Here is a 21,006-nt window from a genome sequence, read left to right as displayed (position 1 = left end):
CCCAAATTGAAACCACATGTAAAACTCGAGGGTTGAGACTGAAGAGCAAATGGAACTGGGAAGGGAAGTGCAAGAGAGAGCAGACAGTAATAAGTGCAGGCAGCTGTTGTCATGATGCATCCCACATGCCTGTAATGAGATGGTCATTGTCTACTCATGCTTTAGTAAAACACTGGAGACAAGACAAGGCTGAGCTTGAGGAAATCTTGAGGAGGCTCATTTTTTACTCCTGATCTACCTGGGAACAAATGATGACAAATAACTTCACCCCAGTGTGGTTATGGAAAAGTGTATCTCATCTGTGGCAGGGCCAGACTAGCAGAGTGTGCTCCACAGCCTCTGGCTCCTGAGCCAGACACCCAGGATCCTGGAAAGCCACACTGTGGGAAGCTCACACCCAGTCTGCAGAGACATCGGTCAGACTCTGGGATGGAACCTCCATGGTTTCACTACTGCCCAGACTTGCTGCAAGTAGATTCCTTGTGCTTGTGACTGCCCACCATCCAGCAGCTCTGGGGCACTGTGAATGGGGACACAGGGCCATCACAGTGAGGTTGCTAATTACAGCTGGTGGTTAATGACATGGGCTCTTGAGTTACTTATTCTAAACAATCACTGAGTGCAAAAATGACAGCTCTGGCTACGAGACATCCACAAAGCCATGGGTATCTCCAGTGAGAACCAGCTGTGTAACTCAGAAAAGGTGATTTTAAAGTAGCATAGTCAATCCAGGAGACTTAGAGCTCTTTGTCGTTTTAGGAACACCTTCTGAGATAGACCAGGCCTTTCTGGGTCAGCCTGTGTCCTTTTCAAGACCTTCCACTTTCTCTTGAGGCTCATTTAAACTAACAAATAAAGTATGGGAAAACACCGTATGGTTGCAAAGATACACATTGTACACACTGTTTAAAAAGAGTGTGAACAAACACAGGGGTGCACACATGGAGAATATTGGCTTGCATACCAGTAATCTGCCCAGCTCCCCTCATGGTTAATTATTTTTCCATCCTATTAGTAGGTAAGGACAAGTGCTTTGACCTTGCTGTAAAAGGTATTTTGTTTCTCTCTTACAGCTTGATAGAGTTTGGGTCAATGTGTTTCCAGTGCTGCCATCCAGGTGTGACCCTTGTGCTGGGGACCAGGATGCTGGGTGGCAGGAGCAGGAGCCCCAAAGCACAGCCCAGTGGCAACCCCAGAACACCCCGAGCTGGGGCTGCTCTGTGAACTGATGGGAGCAGTGACCTGTGTATGAAAACAGCCACACTTCAGACTCTGGTTGGCAGCCGTGAGGAGTAAAATCACTGAATTTTACAGTGAAAGCTCCTTTGCTGGTGCTCTCAGGAGCTGGGTTGGCAGTGCAGCATACACACATGCATCCACACATGTGCTTACCACCAGCCATCTCTTTCACAGTGTTACCCCACTGTACAACCAGGAAGAACTGCATGGAACGTGCATACCTGACCTCCAGGCAAGCTAACCTGAGCCTCCAAGGTGTTAACCATAGCTTGACAACTATTTTGAGTTAAATTCCCTCCATGATTTCTTTATTGCCCCAATGGGGTTTAATAAAAACACATTTTAATAAAAAAATTAATGTTTTTCTTGTTAAACTGCAGATCTTGGATACAGTAACTCTGTTCAGATTTTCTTCTGCCTGTAACACTTCAGCAACTTAAGGCTTCCAGCTTTCATTCTCCCTTTGTGTTCCCCAGTGACTCATCTAGGCAGGTATTTTCTTACCATCCTATGCAGCCTCTTAAGAGACGATGTTCTTTGCAGGTATCAGCTGAAAAATGCAACTGCTCAGAATAGAGCAGAAATGGGAAGGCAATCTGTCAGTCTGGAATGAGTAATTCAGTTCTTTGCAAAGCAGGGGTTGTTTTTGTTAAAAAGCAAAAAAGGATGAAAAGATCTTAAAGGCAAGATACCTTCATAGCAAGTTTTACATTCCTGCATTCAGTTCACTCCTCAGGTGGGGTCAGAAGCAGCTCTTACTCTCCAGTACTCTGAAGTGGCAAAACAATAAGTATCTGTAACTCCCGTGTCATTCTGCTTGCCTTAACATCCCAGGAATACAATTTTCAAAGAGATAGGCTCGTCCTGGAAATTAAATAAATAAATAAATAAGTACATTTCTTATAAAAATTTGAAATTTTTATTTCCATGTAGTTAAGACCACATATAAAGTCATCTCCTTAAGGAACCATGCAGGTGAAGAGTACAACATTCTGCTTTTACACATCACATTAAAAGAGAATCCCAAATGCTGTCTTCTGGTGTCCAGGTCTCAGCATGAGTGCTGCCACCCACAGCACCAGCCACAGGAGGTCTCATGCAGACTTCATCCTGGTTTTGAAGGATTTTTTCTGTAAGATGACATCATCCAAACTAATTGAATCCCAATGATTTCATAGTGCATGCTAACATAGAACAGGAAGACCAGACCAGCCTTGAGCCCAGATTTGCTTGTCTCTGATCAAACTATAAATAAAAATTACTACTGAGCCGTGAGGTTTTCTTGCTTGGGCAAATTCTCATGCTGAGCAACCACCAGTGCTGAGGTCCCAGCCAAAGGCTTGAGTTCCCACATTTGATTTAGGGCACATAAATCAAGATGGCTTATGCGATGAAAGCACTTGTATTATCTGTCCATGCAGAGCTGTGTTGCTGTTTTAGTTTTTTATTATGGAGGAAGATTGTAAAATTTTTCTCCAAAGTGGAGAAAATGATATCTCTTATTTCCTGATGGCATTCAGAATGAAGATTTTCTCATAATTTTTAAATTACAGTGTTCAAACCCTAAATTAAGACTATCCATGGATGTTCCTGGTGTGGTGTAGGAAGGCTCTGCAAAGGAGGTAATCCTGCCTTACCTAACTGTCTTGCAGGAGTTCAGCATGTTTTCTCTGGAGGTGCCTGACAGCTGGATTCAGTCCATCCTGTTGTGGTCTGTCTTAAATACCTGGCAAGTTTCCTGCCTCATTCACCATCCTAATGAACATCACACTTTCTGGGAAAAATTACTTCAGCTCTCTGAAGATGCAGGGGAGCCGTGAAAAACTTGAATAAGACTCTTACATTCTTCAGAGCTCTGAAGAGAGGGAAGATTTCCAGCTCCCTGACTAGCAGCTCCCTTGCTGAGATGATATTTGGCACTTTCTCCTCTTCTTTCTGAGGAGAGGCAGCCAAGGAGGAGCCAGCCTGCTTCTGCTCGTGCCCTGGAGATGTGTTCACACACTCACACTCACACACACACAGAGAAATGCACACTTGCACACTCTGCCACAGCTCCCCTTCCCCCAGCTCCTCCTGGCACTTTCCCTGCATGTGGCAAGTGAATAAAATGAACAACTGTGGCTGCTGCAGCCAAAATAAGGCAAAAACATGGAGAGAGAAAGAGCAACAAGAACAGGGGCAACAGGGGCACAGTAAATCTACAAAATCAGGCCAGGTAAGGGGAAGGAATGGGCTAACCTGGCCAGATTAATTCCTGTGACTCCCAGCAAAACAGCATGGCCTTATTGGAGGCTCAGCAATCAGGCCAGAGGAAGATAAAAACCTTGCTCTGGAATGGTGTAGTTTTGCCATGCCCACAACCACCACACATCTTATTTTTACCCTAAAGCCACCCCACCAGGGGTGCCTCCTGTACAGGTCCTTATTGTCCTGCCCCGTGTCACCTCCATGCCACGGCCAGGCTCTGTCAGGTGGCTGAGGCCCTGCTGGGTCAGCGTGGCTTCCAGGTTCCTCATGGCCAGCACCATCAGCCTGTCCTGTATGTGCCTGCTCCCACCCAGATGCAGAAACCATTGGCTTGCATGGGAGCTCCAGGCAGCCCCAGGCTTTCTGCAGGAATGTGCTGCACCTGTCCATGGCTTGTGGCAGCTATTTGGGGTCAGAAAGCAATCCTCTCCATTTCTTTCACAAGCAGGTCTAATCAAAAAAACACAAAAGACAAAGTTGGAAGGGACTTCAAGAGGTCTTTTGTCCAGTCACCTGTTCAAGCAGAACTGCCACAAAGTGCAGGTCTTTACAGTCCCTTCCAACCCAAACCATTCAATCACTGAGAGGCTCCTTGTTTAGGCAAGCAGTTCTTCCCCTGAAACCCTTGGTCTGACCACCCAACAGGAAGTTATGTTCCTCAGCTCTTGGTGTTGTCTTTAAAAGTTGGCCAGACTCTTGGCTCCTTTTCCCCACAGGTTTCCAAGTTTATTCTGCCTAACAATTCCCTAAACAAGCCCAAATCTGCTCTCCTGAAGTAGAGACTCTAAATCTGCAGCTTGCCTACTGTCTTCCTCCAGAGCCTGCCCTCATTCACCTCAGGATGAGGAGATGCCCTCAGCTGTCAGATCACTCACCATCAGTGATTTTCTTTCCTATTTGCATTACTCCCTGAGTTTAGATGCAGACCTGCGCTGATGTTTGGCATTTCAATGCTAGAAGAGGTGCCTTTCTGAGCACTTCTCAATGCACACTCCCAAGGGGCTGTGTTGTGCTTTACTTCATCCACGTAGCAAATAGAGACTGAGCAACCAGAGGTACAACACTAGCAACTCTGACAGAATGTTAAAAAATGGGCAAGAAAGCAAAGCATCAGTGCAAAGGGTTTGAGAAAAGGTGCTTCAACACTCCTCACCAGGGTACCTGGTGGGATCAAGGCCTGGGGACAAGAGCAGCTCTGCTCTCCCCATAGTTTGAAAGGGAAATAAAGTCCCAGAACATTTGCCTCACTGGACTTCTCTGCCCCAGGAAGAAGCAGCATTGAAATTACAGTAATCCCACATTACAGTGCTGCCAGCTTTGCACCTTTCCTTTTGCTACCTGCTTGTCACACCCAGTCCTCAAAGACCTCACTCCTCTGGTTTCTGCTGTGAAAGGGCTCCTGCTGCCAGAAGCTGCCAAGGGTTAGTCTGATTCAGATTCCAGGCCCTGCATAGACTCCTCAGGCTTCTCTTTGAATCAGCAGACTTGTCCTTTCTCAGCCTTCTCCTTGCAAAGCAGGACACTCAGTGACTGTGTGTACACTCAGTACCCTCCCATGGGGCTGCAGCCTCTTTGCTGCCTCCTCTTCCAGGGATCACTGCTCATGTTACTGCTTCCACCTGCTTTTATGCCAGGGTAAATCTGGGCCATAATTAACCTATTTTCTATTATGTAACTAGCTACACCCATGAACAAGAATTAAAATGGGTTTTATCCAGACCTCCTGCCTAGGAGCTTGGCCTAGGCAAACTGCTCTCCCAGGTCTCTAGGGAGAGGCTTTTTGGTGGTGCCATGTTGTAGGAGGCAGTTCCTGTCTCTGGCTCTGAAGGAGCTGCTGTTGGAGGCCCAGCCCTCAGAAACCCAACTCTGCCAGCCTGTGCAACCAATTGACCTAAATGTCTGCTGGCATTTGGTGAGGCAGGTGACTAAACCCGAGGGGCTGCAGCCGACAGCCATTCCCCCTGCAGACTAATGGCTGGGGACAGAGTGTGGGGACATCCTTGAGACCTCCCCACAGACACCCACTGCAGTGTAAACAGAAAGGGAGATGAGAGGTGTCAGAAAGACAGGCAGCCTTCTCCCTCCTGGGGAAAAGTTATCTCCTGGGAGGCTGGCATTGCCCAGGGCAAGGGAAGGCAGCTTCTTCTGAGAAGCCTTCTAAAAGGTGGCAGGCAAGCTGGCCCCATGAACCTGCCTTGGGGCAGGGAGGTACAGGGAGGTATGTGCCTGAGCACCAGGCACAGCTGTGTCCATTTTTCTTCTCCTGTTTATTAGTCCAGTGGGTGCTTGATTTCACTGTGCAAAATAGGAGTTTGGGAGCACTAACTCTCCCTCCAATGGTAAGAGCTGATAGCCCAGTTGGCACAGGGTTCTTGTAGCAAATGGGATTCAAATTCCCTCCAAGAAGGACTTGCACTCCATTGGAAAAGGACTCGTGAGGCAGCCCTTCCATTCTGAATGACCTGGTACTTCTAAGTTTGGAATAAAGGTTTTGGGATGTAACTTCAAGGGGAAGAGGGAGATAAGGGCAGCAAATCCTGAGTGCAAGATTCATATCTCCCTCAGATCTTAATAATGGGCAGAATCCAGCCCCAAGAGCTGTCCCACATGTTTTCTGCAGGCCACCATTGGGGGATCCCTGCGTGGTACATTGTTCTGTGGATCCTGGCACATTGTTGGTGGACCTTTCTTCCCTGCCTCCAGGTGGTCTGTACTGCATGTCAGAGAGTCCTGTAAGGGCAGAGTGCCCAGCCTTGGAGCATTCTGGCCTGGCACCAAGAGTTGCCAAGCCAGACGCATGAATGGAGTAAAGCTGTTGCTGGTACCTTCACCCAAGTGAGCACAGCAAGGCCAAGTAAATGCTGTTCCACTCAGCCTGCTGGGGTTTGTCCCCTGTGCCCCACGCAACACATGCCCACTCAGAGGGTTGGTGCTCCATGCTGGCCCTGCAGAGACAGCCATCTGCTGCAGAGGCTGCCAGCATGAAAGAAAGCCAAGAGGAAAACCAGAATTGTACAGAAGTGCTGTGAGTTCAGGATGTGGGCTTTCCATTTTTCCACCCATCTCCAGACAGGGAGCAGGGTGCTCATGGCATTAAGTGCCTCATACACATTTCCTCTGGGTTTTTGACAGTGAAATATGAACATCATGTTTATCATTAATATGTACTCACTATGCTGGAGTTAGGTGAGCATGTTCAGTGCCTAGCTCTGGGGACTCCCTGTCTTCCATGCAGGACACCCCTGTGCAGCTGAGCCTGCACTTACACCTTGGAGTGCTGCATTGCTGCCAGGCCTGCAGGGAACCTGTTTTCTCCTCCTTCTGAGGCAGCCTTTTCAAGCCACTGACCACCTGGGGACTGAAATGTCACCATTTTTTCTCATGCTAATCCTGATGTTTGTACTGAATTTCAGCTGGATGATCACCAGTCCTTCTGGAGTCCAGCTGAGCTGCAGTACTGCTGGGATGCAAGGAGAGACTTGTGTCCCTTGGCTGCCAGTTAGGTTTCTGGAGATGTAGTTTTCATTCCTGTCTCTGCTGCACAATATTAAGCAAATAATCTGCAGTCAGGTTTTTCAAACATCCAGCATTTACCAGCAAAGCTCAGCCTTCAAAGCACGCATGTCTTGCTAATGCATCATGATGAAGGGACAGATTTTAGTAGAAGATTTTAGACATAGATTTTAAAATTTTTAATTTTTTTTTTTTGCCAATCAGGGTACTGCTTTCTTAGAGCAGTCTGGCTCTCTGTATCCTGTTTTCTCTCTGGTTAATCCTATACATAAAGATGCACACATCACACTCAGAATATGATATAATACCGAGTCAAAAATACAAGTTCAGGCTTCGTTGGTTTGAGTGGTACTCTCAGGCTTTCTGAATGTAATTGTTATTTGTAAGTGTTCTCAAACACTTGAGAAAAAAATTATGCTGTGGGTTGTCTGCAAATGTTCATTTTGACAAGTTGCTGTCTGTTACTGGTATTGGACTAGTCACACAGTGTATCTTATGTTCCCTAACTGGATGACAAGCTTGGAAAACAGCAGAATAGCAAGTGACAGATACTATCATGATTTCTGGTTATTTTTTATAGTTCCTGATTTCATGGGCACTGGAAGCTCTACACATTTCATGAACAAGATATTAGGAATGAGGAACTTATTGGGAAATATGGCAGCCATGGGAACTTTGTCAGAAAATGAAAGGCTTAATGATGAATCAGGCAGCTTCCCCTCATACAATGGCATTCAGTTACTGAGATGTACAAGGAAAGGCTTGTAGGAAATAATCAATAAGATACAGTAAGGTTTGATATGTGAAAGATTTGTCTAAGTACTCCTGGCACATCAGAAGAAGTGTTTCATACTTAAACACAAGGGAGGAAAAAAGGAAACTTCCTTAGAGCTCAAAACAACAACAACCTAGCAGCCCAGACACTAATAATCTTTTTGCCCTCTTAAGATGTTCTTCATACCGCTCTCTTTCCACTCTAATAACTTCAACATAGTTTCAAGCTAGAACAACAATCTCACAGAGGCACCTTGTTCTCAGAAAGTTCTACTTAATGTGTACACAGTGAGCACCTGGTTTCCCAATTAATTCTTGTATAGAACTGCAATATTTAACCATCTGATTCCTGGGTTGCAGTTCAGTGCAGTTTACTGGTCTGACAAACATATGCCATCCATCAAACAAGCTATTTAATTTAACTGTAAGAGTTATAGTTAATAGAATTTTAACTGATTTTTAAAAAATGTATTTCAGAATAAAACTCATGCTTAAAATATTAATGTTTAGCTAAAGGGATTGTAATTTGTTCCAAAGAGAAGCTGCAGTATGGAATACATGGCTTTGGTGGCATTCCTTAACCACAAGAAATTTGGCTTGGTAGGATATTCCCCCAGAGCTTCTATTGCAGTTATTCCCCAGACTCATTTCTTCTCTGCCCAATGCTTCATATTCCAACCTGTCAGAATTATGGAAAGGGATTTTGAAGCTGAAACACGACCTTCAAGTCAACACAAGAGTGTGTCCCAACTGAGAGGTGGGTAGTAAAGGAAAATGTTAATTTCAGGCCCCTTTTCCTTAAAGTTCCTTATAAAGAAAACAGGTCTCCTTCAGAGGCTGTGGACCATGGCATCAGCACAGAGTGATGGGAACCTCTGGTTGGTATCAGTTGGTCCAAAAGGTCTACTGTTGTAGCACAACCTATATGGCAGTAACAGATTTGGCCTGAATTAGGGTATCAGAGTAAGATCACTATTATCACAGTGGAAAGACCATGTCCATATTATCCACACTGGATAAAAAGCATTCTTTCTATTATCCATGCAACTGAATTTTCTGGAACTCAGACTTTATGACTTTTGGTGATTTATGGAGGATGAAAGTCAGGTAAGAATATCCACAGATGTAAAAAAAAAAAAAAAAAAAAAAAATCAAATTAGTAAATTTGTGACCATAGTGGTGAAAAGCTTTTGTATAACCTAAAATAATCTAGCTGAAAGAAAACTCAAGGCACAGGAAATACAATGCAGATAAATGAAAGCAAGCACCTGCTAAAAGGAAAAAAAAATCTAAGCATTGCAGAGTCCTAAATGAACCAATTGACTGTGTAAAGACATGTGGATGTAATGCTACGTTTAGGAAGGGGCCATATAAGTAGCACATAAATGAAATGGGAAAGTCTGCATAAAACCAGAACATGATTCACATACCACATGGCCCCTGCCAGCTCACTGAATGTGATGGGAACCAGGATGAGGAAACACCATGGGCTCAGCAGCAAGGCCCCTCTGCCTCTGTCTGGCAGACATCAGCAGTTTAGAACAGACTTAGAAGGCCCCACTAAAGAGCAGATCTCTCCTACAAATGCTCTCAGCTTGACTAACACTTCTATAGGCAGCAGTTCTCAAAGATGAACAGCACAGGCTTAGAGAAGTGAAGCAATTCAAATTTGATATAAATGGTGAACAGAAGTCAAATGAAAAAAGAGGCTCCCCAAGGAACTATTTCAGCCTCTGTACTATCATTTAATTCAAATCTCGTTAATCACTATGCCAACCATGTAGGTTTAAAGGCAGAACTACCCATGTCTGATGGGGGATAGTAAGTGAGGGACTGCAAGTGTCATGGCCCTCTCTGCAAAAGACAGAAAGGCCTAAAAAGTACAAAATTTACCTAAGTTAAGGTGGTTCTGACTTCATTCCAGAAATGGCTTCCAGGAACCATTGCTACCTTATCACCATATATTTAACAGGGAAGGACAGAGCTGTTATTCTTTGCTTGGCACCCCCCCAGACAAGGTGAAGTCACCCATCAGCAGAGCAGAACTCCCCTGGCTCCAGGCAGGGAGAAGCTGGCTGTGCTGGGTGTTGGTGCTCCAGCTCCGCTGCAATCAATGGAGAGAGGGCACTGTCACAGTGACTCACCGTGCCTCAGAGAGGTGTCTGAGGTAGGTGGGGTGACTCGTCCTTGGGGTGCTCCTCTCCACAGATGTTCACAGGATCCTGGATCACAGCATGGATTATGTGCCTGCCTTTCTGTCCTGTCTTGCATGACAAAACATTTCTTTCTCTGTTACCTTGCACATATCTGGGGACTTCTGGAGGACACAACCTTGTCTGGGATTTGATGCACTCAGTTAAGGCCTTATGTGTGCAGGAGGCTAGAACTGTGAAATGGTTTTCACAACTTCAGACAATTTGTGCTTCAATTATGTTACATCTCTGGCCTTTCCTTTCATGTGATGGCACTATCAGCAAGGTCAGGGTGAGGGTAGAGCCCAAACTCTGGCAGATGACCAGAGCAGACAGCAGGACACTGGTCATGATGTTCTAGCCAGCAGTGCAGAACATTTTATCACTAAGGTGGTAAAACATGGGACATTGAACACAGAACATTTTGACATCCTATCCTATGTTTTCCATCTTGCCATGAATCCACAGCATGGTTAGCAGACATGCTGAAGAGTGGATTGTCAGCAAATCTGTAGTCTTATATTTATAAGAACTTGTTATGTAAAGACTAAAACTGAATAAATTAGAAAAGCTTAATAAATAGACATCTAGCAATATTAGAACAAGGAAAAAATTCTTAAGTTAGGTCAGAAGCAGAGAGAAAACCAGTAATTATCTGGAAACTGCACCAACTCAATAGGCCTGGGCACCTGTGGCCAGATGTCTCCTCTCCACTTAGAGGCTGGCAGAACTGCCTGCGCAGGATGCAGAAAACAAAAAGCAGGACACAGTACTAGGAGTTCCTTTTGGGGAAATCCAGAGATCTGCCAGCAGGACATGTGGGATGCCACCTCTACTCTCTGATCTTCCTCTGTTAACACATCTCTGAATAAAAACCATAAAGCCTTCCTAAAGGAAAAAAAAAACCTCAACATTTATGGAGTCAGGCCACAAGGAAGGGATCCAGAAGCTTTGCTTTGCATCCAGATGTGATTTTTGTTGATATCTTCCCTAAGGGGATAAACATTTTTTTGTCTATCAGACTGTGGTTATGTTAAATGCTTTAAACCCATGTCTCATAATGAGCACCACTGAGAGCACTGGCTCTGTACAGCAGATGGCTGCAGAACATGATCGCCCTGAGAAATCCAGGGGAAGGTCCTGAGCTGTGTTTTTATGTTATGTGCCTTCAGCTGGCAGTGGAAAAGCCAATCCATCACTTTGACACTGGGGGTGCTAAGCCTCCAGCAGCATCCTGCAGTGCAGGGTTTGGAAATGTGATTTCACTGCTCGTACACGCAGCAGCCGTTTCACCTGTGAGGACAGGTAACTTCTGTGCCTCTTATGACTATCTGCTTTTCACTTGGCACATTTCACAGTGACACCTTTCTGGGCATCTTGGAAATGAAGTGAATAAAGAAGTGGATTGAATTTCCTGTCTTTGAGCAGAGGGACACAGAATAAACACTGTATTTCAAAACTGGTTAATAATGTTCATGGAGGGCTTGATTCCACCAAAGTTAGTCATGCTGAGTAGTTGCTTTTTCAACAAGTAGCCCATTCATCTCAATTAGATTAGTCACAGCATAAGGAGAACAGAATTGGACTTTGAATAATTTCAATTAATTTTCTGCTGTAAAAAAACACTATTAATTAATATTTCCCATTTCCTTGGCATTTGGCAAATATGTTTTAACTATGCATAAATATTACTCATTTTCTACATTTTCTTCACATAAAACATTTTTGATAGTTTGTCAAGTTCCACTTAGCTTTTTAATACAGTTTTTTGTCTAAGCATAATTCACTGCATGATCTAAACAGAAGTGCCAGCCCAGAGCGGGCATTGCTTTATTCTGCTAAAGTTTAGAGTATTTGAAGTGAGGGCCAAATTTTTTGTGTACAGAATTAGGAGAATTATTTGACTGATCTAATGAAATTACTAACATCTAATGTTATCTTTTCTATGTCTTTAATATTATCTTACCCATGTAGAGAAGTGCTGAGTTCTGCATTTAATCCTCATGGTCTAACACGATGCAATTTTGAATCAAAACTCTCTTCCACTCTTAGGTGCTGCTCTGAGTCTTCTACCATGAAGGATAAGATGTACTCCTCTGAAAACCACAGTGTGGTAAATAAATTGCAGAGTATCAGTGTGCAGGTATCTCTAAATATAGGAGAAGGGGATCTTGTGGAGTATCAAAAGCATACATGTGGCCTCAGGATCAGAGGTGGTGACTGCTCCAAAAACATAATGGCAGGAAGGAGCTGTGCTTCCAGAAAGAGGTGCTGCAGCTGGATGAAATTCCTGCATCAGAGGGCAGTGCTTCCCCTGCACTCAGGCAGGAAGGGAGGGGGTACTGACCTCCAAAAGCAGGGGTGAGATGCTGCTCCTGAGTTTAGCCCTGCTGGTCCCACATGCTAAAGGGCTCAGTTTCTCAGTGTCTGCTTCTGGTCACAAGCAAGGGCATAAACAGCTCAATGGAAGGTTCAGCACATGCTTCCAGAGGGAAATGGAGGGAGATTCATCTGCCATCAACAGCACCAGTGGGATACTGAGGAGGTCAGGGCAGTCAGGTGAACTTTGGGATTGGGGTTCTGACAAAGACATTCCTGAACCATTTCTGCAGACAGAGATGTTCCATGGCTTGGTACTGTGGAGAAGGGGTGGGGGGCACAGGTTGTTTGCCTGATCTGCTGCCAGATAAATGCCAGTACTTAGTGGCACCTACACAGCTTCCCATCAGAAATATCTTTAGCTGATGAAAATATTTGGCCAGTTCTGCGCAGGGGAGTCTCCTGCGAGAGCCTCTGGAAACATCTGAACAACAAATTCCACCTGCTGCCTGCATTTCCACAGGGATTTTAGGTGGCATTTGATGGAGTCCAAATCTGTGCTCATGCCTAAGAGCTTGTCTTTGACATGCAACAAGTGACTTATAAAGGTATGGGGAAAATCTGAAAAAGGGAGAAACTGGTTTCACCCGATGCTTAGACATCTCTCTTTTTAACTTCTTCTGTGAAACTGATGCCTGCCAGAAGTTCCATGCTGCTTTCTTACATAACTATTCCAATTCTCTCCCCTGCATCACTGCTCCTGACAGACACAAAACCATCCCCTCCCAAACAAGCAACTGATCTCCATGAGGCTAACCAGAAACTTAAGGAACCAGATGGAGAACTACAAGCAGACAGGTATCTCACTTCCATTAATTTCTAGGGATATTAGCCTGTGTCATAGATCAGGACCTCAGTTATTCTGAACACAGGGTGTAAGCAAAAGAAAAATGTGTGTTGTGAATACAAAGAGGTACATTTGTTTCACAATGCTGCACTGGGTTATACAGATGACATTACAGAGAAGTAGCTTCAGGGAAAACAATGTTTGTCAGCATCCTTGAATACTGAAAATTTAAAATCCATGAGTAGAGAAACTAAAGAGATGATCAGACCTCTTCAACCAGTCATCCAGAATGCAGTAGTAATTTGCTGCTCTACCAAACCCTGAAATGCCATTCTTAATAGGTGGGGAGTGATTTGCTAAGATCCATGTTATTTGCCTCTGGGATTTGTAGAGATAACAGCAAGATCAGATAGAATTAACACCTTATCCTATAATACCTCGTTTCTCTGAGAAGATCTGAAAACCCTTTACAAGTAGCAGTGATCCTTCACTGATGCATGGTACACTGAAGACACTGTCACCTCAGAAAAATGGACGAAGGACCACTGTTGCTCTCCTCCTTAGCAAATATAATCATTGGCAAGAAACATGTACATGTAAACTTTTCTTCATTGCTTTGCTTCATGAACATTTCTTTTAGAGTATTCCTTGTAAAATAATTCAAAATAAATGGTGCATATAGGTATTATTTTTCCTTATCATAGAAAAGGTTTTCCCATAGGACCAGCAATGGCATACTACAGCAGTGATACTGGCCTCCATTATCTCAGAAGCTGCATTTTCCAGTTGCTGACACTGAACAGCTGGTCTGATTTGTTTCATATGACAAAGACTGTATGAATTAAATTGTCATGTGAATCAAGAATGAATCCCCCCCACAAAAAGATATGCAATACCTTTTATTTAGCTTTGCACACTAGAAATGTTCACAATACTGAAACCTGCCATCCTGCAGGGAGGGAAAGATACTTATTGAGCCATTTCTTTGAACACCAAAGACATTTCTTTAGTATTTGACTTTAAGAGTAGGTGAATCCATATAAAATATGGATTTTTATCTTTACAGCTTGAAAGAAATTTCTGCTATATAGCTGTGTTTTTCTTCAAAAGTGTAGGTTTTCCTTCTATTCGTCATTCACACAAACACAGTCATATATGGAGGTTAATGAATATCCAGTTCGCTGATGGTACCCCAGGGACCTGTGTTTTTGTTGTAAGGATGCTCCTTCAACAGATATCTCACTTAACCATCAACTTGGAGGTGAAAAACTAAGGATTTCTGTATTCTCATTTCACTTATACAACTACTGCTTTTAAAAGAAATTGTTTCTGGCAGCAGTCCACTGGAGTTTCTGAATGACCTAGTTCCCTCCTGAGGCATGACTCCTAAAACCACTTAATTCAAAGGCAGTTATCCTTAATTCTTTAAAAACACTTTGAAAAAAAAAGAAATCCCAAATTGGGTGTTGTGTTTATCTGGCCAGCATTTTTGTGCTTGCTCAGAAGTACCTTCAAGACAAAGTTCATTTTGGCACATCCAATCAAGGAAGGGATTAATGCCTCTCATGTGGGAAAATAACAAATAGGCAACTTCAAAGAGTCATCGCACCTCCTTGCTCTGCAACCATTATTGCTTTAGAATATTGGCTTTTGTCTGCCCTTCCAACTACCAGCAAGGAAGGCAACTGGAAACTCACAAAGAGAACACATTGAGCCTAGCTGGACCACCATCTCCTTTCTCTTTTTTTGAGCAAAAACCTCTCTGAACCCATCAGGGGGACAGGCCCTTTCTCTCAGATATTTGAGCACATATCTACATGATATCCTCTTGTGGAACAGTGCCATCACATTTCCCTTCTGGGAAGCATTTTCCCGGTGTGCAATGCCCTCACTGATGTGCAGCCCCCAGTGAGGAATGTGCTGATGGCTGTGCTGTCTGAGGAACAGCACCACTGCTGTGCTGCCCACTGCCAGAACTGCTGCATGGTGCCCCCCAGCTCTCTGTGGGATCACAGGGAGCTTTCGTGGAGGGAAGATGCTCTCTAAATCCTGCTTATCTGGCAAGAAGATTTGCAAAGAAGGAGCCCTCTGCCCCCTCATCTTGCACAGACGGTCTGACTCACTGGACTCAGGATTCCCATCTGGATGTCTCTTTGAAAGATGGGTGCAAGCCAAGGAGTTTGTCTATTCTTAGCCTTATCTGTTATAAAGATAGTTTTCCCCATAAAAATCTCCTGTCATTCAGCCATCTCAGAGAACACCTGTCTCTAAGCAAAACCAGCAGCAGTGTGAATCCTACTCCCTGCTCATTTTAATGTGGTGTTAATATCAGAGCCTGATGGAGATTATATAAGTGCTAACATAGCTGAGGAAAACCGTGAAAGAAACAAAAATAAATGGAAGTCAAATAATTTGAACCCTGTCACCATGCAGTGCCAGCTACAGGAATGTGAATGGCACTTGGAGGCAGAAAAATCTTCTTACACCTCCTGTGCTCCAGAAATGACAGCGCTTTCTCGCCAGCTTCTCCGACCAGCGTCTTCCCACTTTCTCCTGTGCTGCCTGAGGACATGGCATGTCCTAGCTGACGTGATCCACAAAGCTGTGTCTCACTCAGGTTCTCTGCAGCGCTGCTCCCCTGCCCTGGCGCTCCGGATTGCTGCGGGAGCTCGGCCCTGGAGCCAGGCAGCAGCGACAGGGATGCCAGAGGGGGCAGTGTATATTAAAAAACAACACGCAGCCTCTTCAACCGCCTGGAACAAAATTGTGCAATAATTGGCTTGTGCAACCATGTGATCTTATCACTGTGAGCCAGGGTTTTCAGAGGAAACTGAAAGGAGTGAAACACCCACTGGATCCTGCCTCAGATCATCTGAAAAGCTCGGCTGTTCCTTCGTCCTCCTCTCTTCGCGTTCTACATTTGCTCGCGGTGGCTTTTCTCCCTGAGCTCTGGGAGGCCAGGCTCGCTGCCAGATCTGTTTGTACACACTCCCAGGGTGGGTTTGGGTTGTTGGCCAGTTTCCCTGTGTCCCGGCTTTCCCTGTAGCTCAGAGCTGAGGCAGCCCCGGCCATCTTCCAGCAAAAGGCTGGCATGGCCTGGCAGGGTGGGGCTGGCCCTGTCCCTAAAGGCTCTGCAGGTGCCACCCGAGCAGGGCCAGGGGCATGGGGGGCACCTTGAAGGGTGATGTCCTGAGACAGACAAGATATGGAGACTTTAAAGGCCTGAAGAGAATGAGGAAAGAGAAATCTTCCTCACTGCACAGTTAAGACAGAAAAATAAGAGTCTGTAAAAACAGGAAGAAATTATAGCAGAGCATACCGGTGTGCTGTGTGGTTCCTGTGCTGGGTTTATCAAGAACATTCAGGACCACTGTGTTTCCAGTCTCCTGGCTGTCCGTGACAAATACCTGAGTCTCTCCCTTTCCCACAGATGTGTCTTGCAGCTTGCCCCACGTTCAGAAAGGATCTCTGGTGGCAGCACTGTGTGTTTCTGCCAGGGTTACACGGTGTGGCTGGCTCTGTTTCCTGCCCACACGTGTTTCCTGAGGAAGCTACCATCAGTCAGGGATGCAGGGAGACGTGAGGGCCAGGGGGAGCAGGAGGATTGGGTGCTGGGGTGGCAGCTCCAAAACACAACTCTGGACTCCTCTGATAGTCAGGGGAGAGAAATCAACATATCCAGAACACAATTCCTCTTGTCCTTGTGCACGTGCAAAAAGAAGACCAGGCAAAAAAAGGCAAAAAAACCTCTTTTGAGTGCCTGTTTCTCTCTTAACTACAAAGGGAGCCCAGTTGCCTAACTGAGAGAAGAGATGTGAAAAGCCCTGAAATCAGGTGGTATCAATCCCACCACAGCTTTAGAAATCAAGGCAATTTCACACAAGGAGTTGATATATGGCACTTTTATGTGGACACAATTATGTGTGGAGACACTTGCATGTGTAACATTATACCAGGGTGCAGGAGGAACTGTTATCTTCAAGATCGTATAAACATACCCTTAATAGCTTTACCATCATATGGCCACTTTGTACTTAAACCTGTGTAAAACACCAGAATGTCTTTAAAGAGTCATCAGGATAATGCCCAGAAGTGATCTGGGATCACAGTGACCCCAGAGCTGCCAAACCCCAAGTTAGAAGAGCATGGGGCAGGAGGCCTCATCTACAAGTCATGCATGTGCCACTTTTTTTTTTCTTTTTTAGTTCAAACTGCCTTTGATTAGTCATTGACCTGGTTTAAAAGTTGCATTGCTACCACTACAGCTGTGAGTGGAGTACATATTTAAATAGAATAGATTCTGCCATCATTTTAAAACTGGCCTAGATCTAGGCCCACGGGGAGCTATAACTAATTTGATAGAAGCTGTAGCTTCTAAATAGAACCACCTAAGACCTCTCCACAGTTCAGCTATGGGGTTCACTCTTCCAGCACAACCTCTCAGCTCAGCTCCCCTGACTTCTTCACGGCCTTCTCAGCAAACCGAGGCCAATGTGGGGAGCAGCAGAAATCAGTTTCCTCATGGGTATCCTTCCCAGTGGGAATTATGAACCAGAGGGAGGAGGGGAATAATGATTTCAGCTCCCCAAACCACTGAAGGGCTGCATTTTTGCACAGTTTTGAGTCAAAGCCATACGCAGCTCCACAGTTTTGGCTGTGGTTTGCCTTAGGTTTTTTTGAGCTAACTGCAGTAGTGACTGATCCAAAAGGTAGGAGGAAGTAAAGTCACCGTATGTTTAAAATCTTCTATACTGGAATGGTTTTTGCAGTGTGCAAGTCCCGTTTTTTAATGTCAGAAGCACTTCCCACCTTAGATTTTCGCTTCTTCAGCACTGACTAAGCACCTCTGAAAACTCAGGACTAAATATCTGCCTTTTATCTGCAAGCACAACACTGTCAAGCAATTAGGTTTGTGTATCTGTAGTGATTTTGGTTAAATTATTTGCAATAGCTGGTACTCCTGTACCTTCCAGACCAGAACATCACAGGGGCTGGCTCTACAGAGTGAACAAAACTTTGGCTGATGGTGGGTGGCACTTCAGTGCTACTGAAGCAAAAGCATCAGCCTTCAGACAGCACCATAGCTGAGACTGCCTTGCCCATCTCTGATGTCTACTGAAGTGGAAATCAGCCATTGCCCCAGGCTCTTTATTCAAATTTAATTTCTTTCAAATTTCATCTGTTCCTTCTCCAAAAAAAAGGTTTAATGGAAGCTTTGTGTGAGACTGCTGCTGTGTTTGCCTCTCTTTCCCACTCCTGTACCACAGTCTAAATACCACAAATCCCTGAAAAAAAGAGACAGTAAAGCAAGTGTTAGTGATACTGAGTTCTAGGGTAAGTTTTATCCACAGAATCACAGAATGGTTGGAATGGATCTCTGGAGATCATTTAGTCCAGCACCCCTGCTAAAGCAGGTTCATCTAGAACAGGTTGCATGGGATCATGTCCAGGCAGGTTTGAATATTTCCAGAGAAGGAGATTCCACAGCCTCTCTGGGCAGCCTGTTCCCCAGGTTTTCTGTCACCCTTGCAGTAAAGAAGTTCTTCCTCATATTCAGACGGAACTTGCCGTGTTTCAGGTTGTGCCCATTGCCCTTATCCTGTTACTGGGCAGCACTAGAAAGAACCATGCCCCATTCTCTTGACATCTTCCCTTAAGATACTTGGATGCAATGGTAAGATCCCCCCCAGCCCTCTCTTCTCCAGGCTGAACAGGCCCAGCTCCCTCAGCCTTTCCTCATGAGATGCTCCAGCTCTCATCATCTTCACATTTGACCTGCTCCAGGAGTTCCTTGTATTTCTTGAACTGCAGAGTTCAGAGCTGGGCCCAGCACTCCAGATGTGGCCTCACCAGGGCTGAGCAGAGGGGCAGGGTCACCTCCCTTGACCTGCTGGCCACAGTCCTGCTACCACCCCAGGCTGGCCACAAGGCACACACACTTCTGGCTCATGGACACGTTGTTATCCACAGGACCCACTGGTCCTTCTCCACAGAGCTGTTTCCAGCAGCTCAGCCCCAGGCTGTGCTGGTGCATGGGGTTATTCCTTCCTGTTTATCCCTCCCCAGGGCAGGACTCTGCTCTTGCCTTTACTGAACTTCCCTCCAGCCTGTCCAGGTGCCACTGAACAGCAGCACAAGGCTCTGGGGTATCAGCCACTCCTCCCACTATGGAACCACCAGCAAACCCGCTGAGGGGACACTCTGTGCCTTTATCCAGGTCATAGTGAGTGAGGTGAACAGGCTGGGCCCAGCACTGACCCCCAGGAGCAGCCTGAGCTGCAGCCTCCAGCCAGGCTCTGTGTCTGAGCACAGCCTCTGAGCTCTGCTCTCCAGGCAGTGCCCAACCACCTCCTGTGCCCACCCAGCACACGCTCCTAAGCTTGCCGGGGGGGGTCATGGCAGGCAGTGCCAAAGGCCTGATGAAGGTGAGGGAGACAACACCCACTGCTCCCCCCTCATCTACCCAGCCAGTCATGACAGCTCAGCAATCGGGTTGGTCAAGCATGATTTGCCCTTGGTGAGTCCATGCTGGCTACTCCTGATCACCTTCTTTTCCTCCACATGCTTAGAGATGACATCCAGAAGGAGCTGTTCCATCACCTTTCCAGGGACTGAGGTGAGGCTGGCTGGCCTGTAGTTCCCTGGGCTCTCCTTCTAGACCATTTTGAATACTGAAGTGACATTGGCTTTCCTCCAGTCCTCAGGCACCTCTTATGTTCTCCACAACCTTTCAAAGATGATGGAGAGCAATAACATTTGCCAGCTCCCTCAGCACTCGTGGGCACATCCCATTGGGTTCCATAGATGTGTGAGGGACAAGTTTGCCTAAATGAACTCTAACCCCAGCCTCCTCCAACAGTGGGAAGTTCTCATTTCTCCAGGGTTTCTCTCTTGCTGCCAAGGTTTGGGATTCCTGACAGCCACCTCTTGCAGTAAGGCCTGACGCAAAGAAGGCTTTCAGCAGCTCCACCTTCTCTCATCAGGGTGTCCACCTCATGCAGAAGCAAGCCCCCATTTCCTTCTTTTCTTTTTGCTACTTATTCATTGCAGATGATGCTACAACACACATTCTGAATCCAGTGTTACACAGTTGCCCAAATATTCCAGTGTAGGTAAGGTTCACCCATAAAAACGTAAATATCAAGTGCCACTTATTTGTTAGCTTTTTGCATCAAATGCAAGCAGACATTCCTAAAATGTTGATTATGTTATGCCCTCTCCACATCCACACAATCGGTGTTGCAAGGTCTGCAATATTCACAAGGAACTCCACATCCCTTAGACCCTCATCACCAGAACTACATCATGCCCTTTCTGGCCTGGGGCACAGGAATTATGCAAAAGGGAGACTTTCCCCCTGGATTTGAATGAAGGATGCATGTGGCTCACTTTACATGCAGACAGGGTTAATTTTTTCTTCTTCCTGCATTCTTTCGAACAGCCATCCCCCAGAAGTGTCATATTACCTTACCTCTCACTCCTAGGCTTCTAAGTCGGACCTGGATTTGAATTTCCCTGGCATTAGAGAGGAGTCTCAGTGTTCTGGTTTGGGTCCATCGCACAATGGTGGGTGGGAACTTCACATGAAGGGAGTTTGATTTGCTTATTCCCCTTCCAGCCTCTCGTTTTACACAGATCCTCTGTCTAGTCTCCCCCCCTTTGTGCAGCTGTGGCAGATACGGGGACGAATCACTTCTTTAAAGAGGAAATGAAGCATTGCCTTCCCACGGGAGAATTCCTGAAGACAGAAAGGCAGGGTGGTTAGCACTGCAGCCTTGTCCTGGCTTGCCTACACATGAAAGTTATTTCAGAATAAGCCAGGGGTTGAATGTAAAGCAGCATAGGCATTCCACAACTGCTGTGTGCCTTGCTGAA

At 45.5% G+C, this 21,006-nt stretch overlaps 1 long non-coding RNA gene across 1 annotated transcript; it reads right to left on the bottom strand.

Moving 5' to 3' along the window:
• Positions 1–1,547: 1,547 nt before the first annotated feature.
• On the bottom strand, positions 1,548–20,754 carry LOC115948154. Its single transcript, XR_004082008.1, has 3 exons — positions 20,603–20,754; positions 1,932–2,103; positions 1,548–1,802 (listed from the first exon to the last, which is right to left on the bottom strand). It is a non-coding gene; the product is annotated as an uncharacterized LOC115948154 (long non-coding RNA).
• Positions 20,755–21,006: the final 252 nt, after the last annotated feature.

Source organism: Geospiza fortis, unplaced genomic scaffold (assembly GCF_000277835.1).
Source record: "Geospiza fortis unplaced genomic scaffold, GeoFor_1.0 scaffold200, whole genome shotgun sequence".
NCBI classification, from domain to species: domain Eukaryota; kingdom Metazoa; phylum Chordata; class Aves; order Passeriformes; family Thraupidae; genus Geospiza; species Geospiza fortis.
Note: the sequence above shows the minus strand (reverse complement) of the source record. Positions and strands in the feature narration are given on the sequence as shown.